Raw genomic sequence first — 13410 nt, 5'->3', positions numbered from 1 at the left:
TGGGTGAAAAGTTGCAAAAAGTGGCATCAAGAGGTTGAAAGTGGCAAGAAGAGGTGAAAGAGGATCAAAATGGCAAAAATTGATTAAGATTATTCCTTTAAAAAGTGTCAAAATGTGATCAAAGGGTCAAGATATTTGTGAAAATGGGTTAGACTTGGGAAAAAGTGATAAGAAGTGGTGAAAAATGTTTGACAGTTGTAAGAGAAAAAGGTTAAAAATGGCAAGAAATGACAAAAATGGATTAGAAGCAGTAAATTGGTAGAAAAACCTAAAAAAAGGTTTAAAAAGATTTAAAGTGACAAAATTGATGAAAAGTGTTAAAAAATATGTTGAAAAGTGGCACGATGGCCCAATGCCATCATCAGACAAAATATGGGTTTGACACACGTTTCACCTCCAAAATGAGGTAACTGTTATCCACCAATGCTCCAACAAACATGCACTGACATTGTAAATTAATGACAACTGAGGAGAGCCTGTTCACTGGCTTTTTCAGGGGCCCAGCCAATTCTAGATCGGTAGATCGATTGATCGAGGATACAGATATAAACTTGACCTCGGAAAGACGAACTTGATATGAATTGAAAAGGATGTGAGGAGACAGTAAAAAACAAATATGTAAAGACTAATATTTGATGACACAGGTCCAGATGACTTTGACTTGTCCACTGAGCTGTCTGAGTTTTTTTAAAAAGTGAAATGAGACATTAAGGATCAGTGATTGGTATATTTTACATCACTGTGGCTCAAGCAGACACTGATGTAGATTGACCAAAGTGTGTTGAAACGACCGTTAAATTGTGCGGTTCATGGAGACTAAAATAATTAGTGCACTAACTGCATACCTTGATTAACTGAGATTAACTCAAATAATTTTGACAGCCCTAACAAAACATACATCTTATATTCATTTGTATACATTTTTAAAATCACTGCATGTATCTCTTTATAGTTTGTCTTATAAAGTAGTTTGATAAAGAAATGACCCAAATCTCCAACCCACTTAGAAAGTTTGTCACACAGAGCTCCAGGGAAAGTTCTTACCTTTCAGCCACTAGTGGCTTATTAGTGTCCACTTTGTTTTTCCTACATCTATACTCTACATCAGAGTCCAACCTGCATGCAAATGTGATGTAAAAGAATAAGCTGTAAGAGGCTCTCAGAGGAGAATGTGATGGTCTAACTCCAGCAACAAGAACTTGGTTTTACCTGAATACAAACTCATCACTTAAAAAGGTCAGAGTACGTGGAGCTCTGGCATGAGAGGTACATGAGGAACTTTTTAAAGACGATCTGGAGGATGATGGGATAACTGAGGAGTGCTAGTGAGCTGTAATGAGTGAAGAGCTAGTCTCTTCTTCTGCAGAGAGCTGTGTATGATAAAAAGTGTGACATAGATGTTCACAGTCCTCTGAAGGTTCATGCTGCCCCTCTCTGTCCTTTAACACAACCAGGGTGTCTCACCTGTCAGCTGATTAACATATAAAGTTAGAAGAATACTTAGCCAGTCTTCGTCCCTCTGTGTTATGATTGCGCTGACTGGAATATCAGATGAAAGAACTAACAGCAGAGTGAGATTGTTTCCCTTTTCTTTTTCTGACTCTTCGTAATTCTTCATTCCACCTCTGCACCCTCACCTCTCTGTTAGTCATCTTATTCATTCAAAGAAGTTTCAGCAATTATGATCCCACTCTTCTCACCTTTCTCTCTCTCTCCACCTGGTCATTCTCACCTGTTCCCTTTTTGCAGATGTAGGGCAGGTTGTAGCAATGACCCACAGTCTTCTCTAGCAAAAAAGTCGTCAGGCTGATTCTCACACCAGTTCTCATACTGCAGTAAACACAAAAATGAGGCAAATTTAGAGGAGTTATAAGCATTATTTGTTTTTAAAAATACACTATTTTAATATTTAATGCCAATTGATGAATGTGAGAGGATTTAAAATATGTTTAAGAACTGTGCTGAACATTGTGTAATCCAATCATATACTTTTGTCTTAGATGCTGTCTTAACATGTGCTTTGATGTGCGTATAAGAGAAAGAACTTAAGAGCTAAGTTACTTACTGAAGACATGCTGTCATCATCAGATAAAAAAGCTGTATTGATTAAAAACTACAGCTGAAAATCTCAAGGTTGTCATAAAAGTGATAGTCTTAAGTAGGAAAGGAAAACCAATGCATGCATACATATTCTCTTTTTAGCAAGCTGTTATTCAGGATGTTTTCAGCTGTAATGCTGGGCTTTTTTTTAATTCAACTTTTCTTAGACAAACTCTACTGAGATCAGCTGTTGACTGCGAGAAAAAACATACTTAGCTAATTCTCACCAGGTCAGTCTTGCTGGTTGACTGAAAGTCATCCTCCACCATGTCATCATTTAACCGATGCAGGTGTTGTCACGGCTCAGAACTGTGTGAGAGGAAATGCTGGTAGAAAATTAGTGAGTTTTCACATTAGCAAAGAAACTCTATCAGACAGTGTGCAGTATAAAAAATAAATCTAAACAAATAAATAAAAATTACCCTTTCTGGCACAGCTGCATTCAAGTACTTTGGCTTAGTAGAAGATTGTAGGTTCAATCCCCAGCTCCTGCTCTCACGTGTGTTTTTGGGTAAGACACTTAACCCCAATTAGCTCCAGCAGCTTCGTCGCTGACGTGTTAATGGGTATGGATGCGTTTGGATGGGATTAGCGAATTTCGATGGCCAATTGAGGGCCATCAGTTAATACATGTGTGATTGAATGGGGTCAGTGGTGTGGGTAGGTTTGACCTGCATAAAAGTGGTCTAACTTGCCAGACGACTAGAAAAGCACTATACAAGTCCATTAAACAAATAGTGTTTTCATAAGTCATGCAAAATAAAGCTAAGATTCTAAACATTTTTTTGTCAAAGAAAATAGGAATTGATGCATGTTTTGCTCCTTCAGTATTAAGACTTGAGCCCAAAAGATATGAAATCAGCCTTAAAAATGGACCTTCTCCCACAAATCCAGTGTGTAGTGTTAGCTCAGGCAGGCCAGAGAGTCAAGCCCTGCCATATCAGCTGATCTCATAATAGCCCTCATCAGTTAATTGCTGACTCACTCTAAGCACGCTATTGGCTAATCTCGCTAAATGCTGCCATATTTGAACTGCTCTAGCCTGGCTATGCTTTGTTGCTCCCTCTGCAAGCCACTGTTTCCAATCCTCCACCCCAGCTCCTCCTTTATTCTGCTCCTGACTTAACCAGTGTCAATCTGTTGTCATTGATGTCTTGCTCTGCTCCAGGGTATTTGCTGCTTCTCTCCCTGCCTCAGGCTTTCCTAGTATGTGCACAGGAAAAGCAGGAAGGTGTGCTGTTCCTGCTTGATATCCTGACTGAAATGACCCTGATGACTGCCTCTAAAGTGATGTAGTTCCAATAGAACCAGTAAAACCTCTAAAGATGAAAAGGCTTGTAAAAGTATGGTCTAGAAATGGTGTGAATATTCCTCAATACAGTATAAATGCAAAGAAAGGGAAGTCTTTCTGCTTTATGAAGTTACCCCCAATTAGAAGAAGCTTGTCTTTAAAGTTCAGGTAACTGTGCAAGTAGAGGAAGCTGGATTCTAGATGGTAGTCACTATCCTGGTTAATGCCTGAGACTGAAAGGGATCTAACATTACAGTGCCTCTCTGCTTGTATCTGGCCTTTTTACAACATGTGTCTATGGAGCAGTGCCAGGGGCCGAAAGTCAAGAACAAGATAATGAATGTTTAAGAGACCCCAAAGAAACACTGTATGAATATGAGCATGTTAATGTGGCCTGGCACAGAAGAACTGATCTCAGTGGACAAACATAAATGTCCTGATGATCACCAGAGGAAGACATGAAAAACTGTGCTGTAAAAAATTAAGAGTAGCTCTGTTTCTTGTAGCTCTCTTGTGCAGAAATAATTAAGTATAATGTGCTAAAAATACCAGATGGATTGATTTTACTGCATATAAGGCAGTCAAATTAACAGTAAGTCTTAAAATCAGATGTTACTCAATGCGAAGAGGGAATACTTTCATTCAGTACTGATATAACACTACAAAAAATGGAAAGTTGTATTATGGGAGGAATGTGTGCCAAAACTCAACAAGCTGCACAGTTACTGCCAATTTTCTGTTTTCAACATCCACCCACCTCCGATGAAGACTTGATGCTGGCTAGATGTACGCTGTGCTCCCTGCAGTCCTTCTCAGCTTCCTCCCATGTGGTCTTAAGTACCTGTAGCAGTGACTGTGGAACTTTCTTCATCTGTCCTCACAGCCCTCAGTGTCTGCAGATGGAGTAAAGTGAAGTATATAATTGGTTGATAGAAAATCCACAAAGGAAAAGAAATGCAGGCTTCTTTGATCACTAAAAATCCAAATCAGCAGATGAAATCACAGGGTATTGCACAGAAAAGAAGTTCAGAACTCTTCAGCTATGGAATCAGCAGGGCATTGGTTACTCTTATGCACCATGTGCCTTAGCAGTTGTTGTTCATCAGCAGAAAACAAGGTCATTTACAGGGACAAGCTAACCAATAGCCATGGGCTGAGGTTTCCCGACCCGCCATTGTCAGTGCACTGGATTAAATATTCATCTTTACAACCAATGTTAGATATCTTCATAAACCATATGGACAAACCTAGTGTTTGTGTTTGGAAAAATTTAAGACATCCTCATCTTGTGATGCATTAGATTTTGAACTTTGTGGTCAGAAGGATACTGACAGTGAACGGTAAATCCCCTGAAATACTGCTGTTACCAATTATCCAACCATTAGTATGGGATGTTTTGCACATGTGCAAACCGTAACTTTAACATGTTGTACACCGACATCAGGCCAGAACCTTAAATCTCTATTTTATGATCTTAATTTTTTGTATAAATCAGTGCTATTGGTCACCCTTTACATCTGTCAGTGAGTTTTAACCCATTTCAAAGTCATAAAAAGTGGCAAAAAGATGCTGACTATGGCCATTCAGTTTTAAATTAATTGAAAAAAACAGTAGTTTGTTCATTTCCTGAAATGTGGCTCTTTTGGTGATACAAGGTCTTGGCCTGACGCAGGCATTTTACAGATACAAAATATTTTCTACAAGTTCAAAATATTCATGACCCTAATTTGATCCCATACTAAAACTGATTTTTGCGTCAGAGTGTCCTCCACATCTGTATTTTATAGAAACAGAGTCTTCTTTTTGTGCTTTCTCTTCTGACATCCAACAGCAGAACAAGACAGTTTTCATTTACACTCCCATTTTGGCCTGCTTCTCTGTTTTCTCTCCACTTGCTTCCACTATTTTTCTGCCACCACACGTGCATATAACTGCTGTGACATCTGCTCCAAATTGGTCTATTCAGATGACAACAACCCTTAGAAATAGCTTCCAGTGCACAGTGCTGGTTGGGTAATGGAGCCCTGTCACAGTCCTGTCTGCTCTCCCTCCACAGATCCCTCCTTCTTTTGCTCCTTCTCTCACCTCCTCTCTCATCCTTCACTCTTCATCTGACTCCGGGGGAACTGTGTGACTTCAAGCTGTACATGTCGAATGTGATGTATGTTGCTTTTGGTGTGCAAATGTACGTGTGTTTAGAAAAAATTACATTTACGTGGTTCAGGCTTAACATGTCAGCTAAGCCACGTCCAGTTTCTTTATTCTTATCCCCTTGCGTACTCCCTCCCTGCCCCCAAGCTGTGTCAGGATCAGGGGAAAGGCCTCAGCTTTTTCTCCTGCAAATCTGAAGCGACACCAGTAAATTGGGTGGTGTAAACTGGGCCGTATGGGGCCCTGCTTAGTATACAGAGACACAGATTCAGCCATGGAAAGAAGAGGAGAGGAGAGGAGTCCATTATGAAAACTCTTCAATGCTATAATATAAAATAAGATGCTTGAAATCTTCATATAGGATTGAGAGTAGAGGTGCTTTTCATTCTCTGATTGGAGGTCTCCTTTATTCACTTTGTTGTTAAGAGACAATGTGCCGGAGTAAAAAAGGACTGAAGAGGTTAATGTATGAAGTGATCTATGCTGCAATAAGGCCTGCACAATTCTACAATTACAACTACTATTTTTGAAACTATTTTATCATTGAATTTATTCAAAATGCTCTCTTTCAAAGCCTTTTCAAAGATCAGAGCTTGTTTACAAATTACTCTGCTCAGCAGCATTTTTCTGCAACATGCGATTTTTAAGCTTTGCATGGTGGAAATAGTTTTAGACCAACCCTTTTCGTTAATGAGAGCATTTTTCAATCACCTGTGCAAAGTGAAAATCATCAGCACTTACACCAGCGGTTATTTGAAGTGTTGTTTGCTCTAACATGTCGGCCATATTTTCATGTGGCACAAAGCTTGTGAGCAGACTCTTTCGTGGCCCCCTTCTCCCAGAGGATTTCTCCAAAGGAGAGACCAATCCAGCTGGATTCAGGTGTTCTATTAAAATCTCATCCATTCATCCAAATAGACTCCCTCCCCCTCTGTGTTTTCCTCCTGTGCTTTCACCTCCTCCTCTTTGTCTAAATTCATACCATCATCCTCTCTCTTTCAAGCCTCCTATATAATCTATGATTGGAGTTATTTTTCCTGTATTCGTTTCTAGACCCTTATAAGCACACGCTGCTTCCACCTCAACACAATCACATGCACCTCCTTTGTCTCAAACCTCTCTCCCGTGTTTGCTCAATTTCCATTTCTACATTTTTCTCTGACACTTTGATATAAATCTTTCTTCCAGACAAGAAACAGTGGGGTTCCAGTCGTGCACACACTGTTACCTCTCTCACAGGTAGCCCCTCTGTAGCTGGGCAGGAAAAGACAAACAAAGGACTTGATCTCATCGACGCAGGTTCCTTTGTTCCGGCATAGATTAGGCTGTCAGTCATTAATGTCTAAAGGGAAGGACAGAGAATAAAAGAAAAAATGGTGGGTCAGCATGGATGCAAACACACAATCACACACATAAACACACTATTCAAATAGCTGCTTTGTAATCCATCTGCCATAGCTGTGTTGTAGAGGGAGTTATAATAAAAGTAGATTGATTGCACTTATTGGTGAGCAGTCAGACATGCACTGAAGCTCATGATTGTAATTGCACTGTGTTTGTGGGACGTGCTGCAGGTCTGCCTTCCCCCATGTGCAGCAGGAGGCAAAGAGATTGAAGAGCAACTGTCAGTTGCACAACAAAAACACCGGCCAACACTGATGCAGCTGATTTACAGAAATGCACAATTTTATGTGCACAGCTCAAACACACTCATATATATTGGATACATGCCAATACACATATTTGTGTGTGCAGGTTCTCATTCTGTTGAAAAATGGTAACTACTTTTGGGGCTGATCTTGGCTTGTGGGCAAAATCATTAAAAACTGCTGCCAGCTGGGTGAGTCTTGGGGGCTTAGGCAAAGATCACAGGAAAGGAGGGTGAGTAAAGGTGGATTAGGTGGGCTGAAAAGACTGATGTGTATAAAGAAGATGCAGAGACAGAAACAGAAAATTCTGGGGTGCAGCTGAAATGAAAACAAGGAATAACAGGTGATATGACTCTGGGATTAAGGGGGAGTTACACGTTTGGGTTGGATTACAGGAGTTTGGGTTGGGTTTTTGCAATGCTTTTTGCTGGCTGCTAATAAAGACTGATCAGAGGCAGAGCAGTCTCTTGTGAAGGGAATGCTGCAGTTATTTCTTAGGTTAAAAACATAACGATCCTCCATCCTGAAGTTCTAATAAAACCACTATCCTGCAAGCAATTTACAATGAGAAGCCTGTCCAGTTTCCTAGTTATAGTACTGAAAATGCCTGAATGCTGAGCTTTGTTATAGCACTATTGTTAGCCCCGGATGTAAATCAGGTGAGGAAGTGGGGGACAGCCGTTAGGAGTGAATGGAAATGGAGGAAGTCAATACTTTACAGCCCTAACCTGCACACTGCAATTATAATCAGGAAAGGTGATTTTTTTTCTCCCCACAGTTTTGCAGATTTACCTGACGTGGATACGATCAACATAAAAAATTACTCAGTCCAGTAGACCTCCTACAGTCTAGCCATCATTGACTTTACATTGGTTAAAACATCACAACTGCATGCTTATATGTACACAGCTCTAATGCAGAAGTATCAAACACAAAGCCTGCATACTTCTAGTCATAATTTGCTTTATAAAACTGTGTGTGTTACAACACTTTGCTCCTGAGTGCATATCATAATCTCCCTTCTTCACCTTGACTCCAACAGAGTGAGAGCACTGCAAGACTTCTCATTCCCCTCCACCGGCTGCACAAGAGAGCCATCCATCTGAAGCAGGTGGCTTTGTGTGCATGTGTGAAAGTGGTTGTGCATGCACATGCATTTTTGTATGTGTGTATACATCATTCTCTGGCTCACTCCCCAGTAAAACAAAATCAGGCTGGGCACTAGAAGGGTCCCTGGGGAGTCAAGGAGAGCAGAGCTCTGCTTATTTGTTGTCACACTGGTGGAGCTTACATTATATATCAGTAATTCAATGCCATCTTCATTGTGAATCCATCAGGACAGACAGGAAGAGAATGGTAAGATTGTAACAGATTTAGCATAAAAAGAGACAAAAAAGTGTGTCTTAAAACTGCTGTTAAATTAATGTTGTCTGTATATCCAAGGATATGTGGTCAGTTTAACGACAGAGCATGTGAAGATGGATATAGACGAATATGAGGGAGGATGGTGAGAGAGCAGCCAGGCATTCAGTGGGTGGTGTTGGTTGACAGAATATCTGGAGGCTCACTGCAGTCATGTGTTGAAACCAGGGTATGAATAATTGAGAAGGGGCGAGACAGAGACAGTGACAGAATCCAAAAAGAAATCTGGTGAAGAATGCCTTGGGTCAGTCATTTCCCCCTTTCTCTCTGGGGATTATTCGTCAGTTCAACAGATCCGATTAAATTTCTATTACCTGTGTTCTTGACCTAAGCTTCGTCCAGCTAAAAATCTATTTTATATCCTGCCCATTGTCCCCAAAACACCGCTGTCCTTTAGTCTCTTCTAACTTTGACACCTCTGGAGGGTCTTTAACTTCTGTCCAACAGTGAGATTTATGCTTTCAGTTCTCCCTCCAGCCATGGTGTTGTTTATGGCTGCCCAGGACAAATAAAAAGTAAACAGCTCTTATAAGTGAGAGCTCAGCTGAAATCAGTAATTTCATGGGTGTGAATTCTGGGAGGTTGATCCATGAAGGTTAAGGAGAGTGTTCTCTGAGAGTAATAAAGGTTTAAAGAGAAGAGCAAGAGTTCCAGTCAAGACTGGCCTGCACCAGCATATGGCATACTATTTATTATTTGACTAACCAGGCAATAGAAGAGCAACAACACAGCAGAAACTGGACACTTGAATTCTCAGATTTAAACGTTTCTGAGATTATTTTTTTAATCTCTCAATGTGTAATTTTAACTTTGCTCAGAGTTAGATTACCTTCAGTGTTGGAGTTATTAGACAGTGATGATCTATTCAGTGTTTATCCAATTTTGTAGAGCGTAACTTGATCTAAGCTCCACCCCCTGCAATTTCAGCTCTTGGAGGCAGAGTTTTCCCATCATGCACTTGTACAGATTGTTTTAATGTGTTTTAGATATTTTGAAAGTTTATGTTTAGATGTCATTAGATGTCAACTGTTGTACAGTGATCACTTTTGGGATTCCTATTCTTATGCTTCTAGTGAATTATTGTTTTTGATGGTTGATGGTAAACACTTCTGCACCATGAGAGAAGTTATCCAAGTTGGCCACTACCTGCCTATGCCACTGTGTGAACAGCAATAAAAACCTCAGATTTATTCATTTAGACTGATAAAAAATCAGACAAAGAGTTACATTTAACACTATGGGAGTTGAATTAACACAGATGATTTTGCCGTGCACAGTGTTAGAATAACTCTATTCCAGTTTTAGATATAACACTCTCAGTGTTAATTTAACAAAGGTCATTTTGCTACGAATGTTTGAAAGAGGAAATGTCTAGTACCATAAATTTCCGTTGCCTTGTATAAATGCCAGCACATGAAAGTAGTTTTTAAAAGTCAGAAGTAGAGAACATCCTGTGCTTGAAAGACATAATATCTTAATAAAAAGATAGAAAATGTTCCATGAGATTGAGGAAATAAAAGATGTTCCCTTTAAATCACATGTTTGGCCTTCAGAGATTTACAAGAGAAGAACCTTGAAAGGTATGTGGATACAATGAATACCTGCATTACACACTCATGCACACATAATAGTGAAGCTCAATAGACTGAATTTGTTTCTCCACAGTTTCCTGTTTAAAAGCTGTAACTCAAGCAGCGAGAAGTAGGTAAGAACACAGAGTAGAAGACTAAGGGCATGTTGCATTATGGGCCAAAGACTCAGAAGCAGGAGTGGAAAGTAACTAATTACATTTACTCAAATGACTGTAATAGAGTAGTTTTTTTCATGTACTTGTACTTTTTTGAATACATTTTGAAATCAGTTTTACTTCTACTTAGGTTGTTTTAACCAGAATAACTGCACTTTTATTTGGGTACAGTTCTCTTGCACTTTTTCCAACCCTATTAACCACATGGTAACACACAGAGAGTTTATTCTTCCTGAGTGTAGTTTTATCTCCATTCTGAGTGAAATGGTGTTCAGCACTGGAGTAATTGGCAGTGTCGATCCACCAGTGTTAAATCAACTCTGTAAAGAGTCAATTGATCGAAGCTCCGGCCACCGGGGTGTGTGTGGGAGGTTTCCCATCAGGCCCTTAGGCGGAGTGTTTAGATGTGTTTCATACATGTTTAGTTGGGTTTTGATGTTGCCTGTTAAATGGTGATAGGACTTTTGTTTTTTTGGTCATGTTTAGTCAATTGTTGTTTTTGATGTGAGACACATTTGCACCATGAGTGAAGTTGAGTCAGAGTTCCCACCTGTGACTTTAGGTGTTGAAGACACACAGTATGTGTTCTTCATCAGAATGAACTGCCTTTCTATGATGTTGACTCTCTACTTTGTTGTTGCCGAAGGAGATCAGTCTTGCCATTGATTTTTGAGTTACTGCAGCTCTGTCATACTGTGTAATACTAAACACTTTCATAAGTGTAGTTTAGCTAAATGTAGTATAGAGCAATATAGATACTTCTAGAGTTAAATGTAACTTTTAATGAGTTCAAGTAAGACTGTTCATTTTGCTGTGTATTTTACTTTATTATAGAGGTGTTACTTTACCTAAAAACTGGTTGGAGAGCTGTTGTCTTGTTTTTATTGCCAATAAAAATATAAATTTTCTCCATGGCTACCCAGGACTCGTCAATTAAAATAAACTTTATATCATATACTGTTACTTGACCAGATTTATAGACCAGTTCTTTTACTTTGACTAGAGTAAATTTTGACCAGAGTGACTATACTTTTACTTGGGTACAATAGTTGTGTACTTTTACCACCTCTGCTCAGAAATTAAAGTAAGAGATAAATAAAGTGGAGGAAGACTGTTTCCACAGAAATGGAGAGTTTGAACAACTTTTTCATAACCTATGTGCTCTTGAAATAGTTTTATGTAACACCCCTGGGTGCTAAAGTGTGCTAGAGATGCCATTTTTAAGTTGAAAATGTGTTTCTGCTGCAAAAGTTAGATTTTTCTTGTGTTGATATGCCAAATTTTATCCGCAAATCAATACTTTATGTGAAATTATGACTCCTTTTCAAAAATAACAAAACAAAGGAAAACAGAAGCAGTGGAATTCAGCACTGAATTAGGCTTAAACATAGTCTTTTTAAATGTATCTGGGCTTTGTGGAGAAACTCCTGAAGGACTGAGTATACTGTTGCAAGTCTGCAAAGACATCATTACTTTTAGAAGCAGTGAATAATGCTGGCAAAGTTAAATGGAGAACACTATGAACCTGAGCTTCTATAGAGCTTGTCGTTTTCAAAGCACTTTTTACAACTCAGGTCACACCCACCCATTCTCCACCTCACATTCACACGATGGCAGTCATTTATATACATGAACACAGCACTGATGCAGCAGTGGGAGAAAGCTGGGGTTGAGTGTTTTGCCAAGGGACACATCAGCATGTGAATGATGGGATTAAACCGTCGACCATCTGATTGAGAGACAACTGACTACTGTCAGACAAGAGCAGATGACTGAAGAAAAGTGAAATAATCTTATTTTGCATTACTATCACCTATAATCTTCTGTTGGTGGAAGGGCTGAGTATTGGAAAGCCAGTTAGTCAGATCAAATAGGAGAATATTTTTCTTAGCAGACTAAATGCCAGATTTTTGAATAATCACACAGAGAACCATTGAACCAGTTAATGTTGCCAGAGACTTCAGAGACTATGGAAGGACTGAAGGGATAATTTTAACCCACAGTTAGTATTCCTTTTCAGCTGCATGGAAATGAGCAAATTTATGCAAGTTTACCTCCAGTCAATCTTTCTGTAACACACGTCTGAAAGCCTGTCCTCTTGTGAACTAGCAGATCTGGTCAGCCCTCTGACAGCTGATATTATGTAGGGAAAAACTGATGTGACATCCTGTAAAATACCTTTGTAATGTAAATACTTGTTACACAAAGGTTTTGTCTGAAAGCCTCTTTGTGCTTGTCATATCCATTGTGTAAGACCCCAGATGATTGACTTCTTTTAGCTAGCTGAGGGACATTGACATTTCCTGCCCTTCTACAAACATGCAGACCTCTCTATTGAATCACTGCTCATCTGAATACGAAACTGGAGATAGAAGTATGAGTCTAAGTGATGACTGTGTTTAGAAAAACAGTTCACACACATACATCTTTACTGTTTTCAGCAAAAGGACCTTCATTCTGCCCTCATACATGTTGATCATGAGATCAGCATGATAACATGGCACAAGGTTCAGATAGGAATCTCTGTGATCTTGCTCTCCTTGGCAATGAATATGCAGAAAAAAAAGGTGAACCAGAGTGCAGAGGGCCCAAGTTAAAAACAGCTCAATGCCAGCTATCTATGAGGGCATTTATGGATGACATCACAGTGAGCACAGGGTCAGCCCCAGGCTGTTGGTGGATTCTCCAAGTGCTTGAGAAGTTGCTGGAATGGGCTTGTATGCGCTTCAAGCCAGCCAAGTCAAGATCAGTGGTTCTGAGAAGAGGAAAGGTAGATGGCAGATCAGTGTGGCAGGTGTTACCATCCCAACCATTTCTGGGAAAACTGCCAAGAGCTTAAGCGAGGTTTTTGACTGTAGCCTATGGGGTTCAGCCTCAACCATTCAACCTGCACCCCAGCGGATGGCTGGTTGTGTAGAAACTGAGAAGTCTACTGCTACTACAGCTGCTTGATAAAACTGCTGCTACACTTTAGCTACATCTAAACTAATCTATGGCACCAGTGGCTGCCATTGCTGTTGGCTTGCAGTGCAACGTATCCCTGCCCATAA

This window comes from Cheilinus undulatus, linkage group 7, assembly GCF_018320785.1.
Source record: "Cheilinus undulatus linkage group 7, ASM1832078v1, whole genome shotgun sequence".
Lineage (NCBI taxonomy): Eukaryota > Metazoa > Chordata > Actinopteri > Labriformes > Labridae > Cheilinus > Cheilinus undulatus.
Note: the sequence above shows the minus strand (reverse complement) of the source record.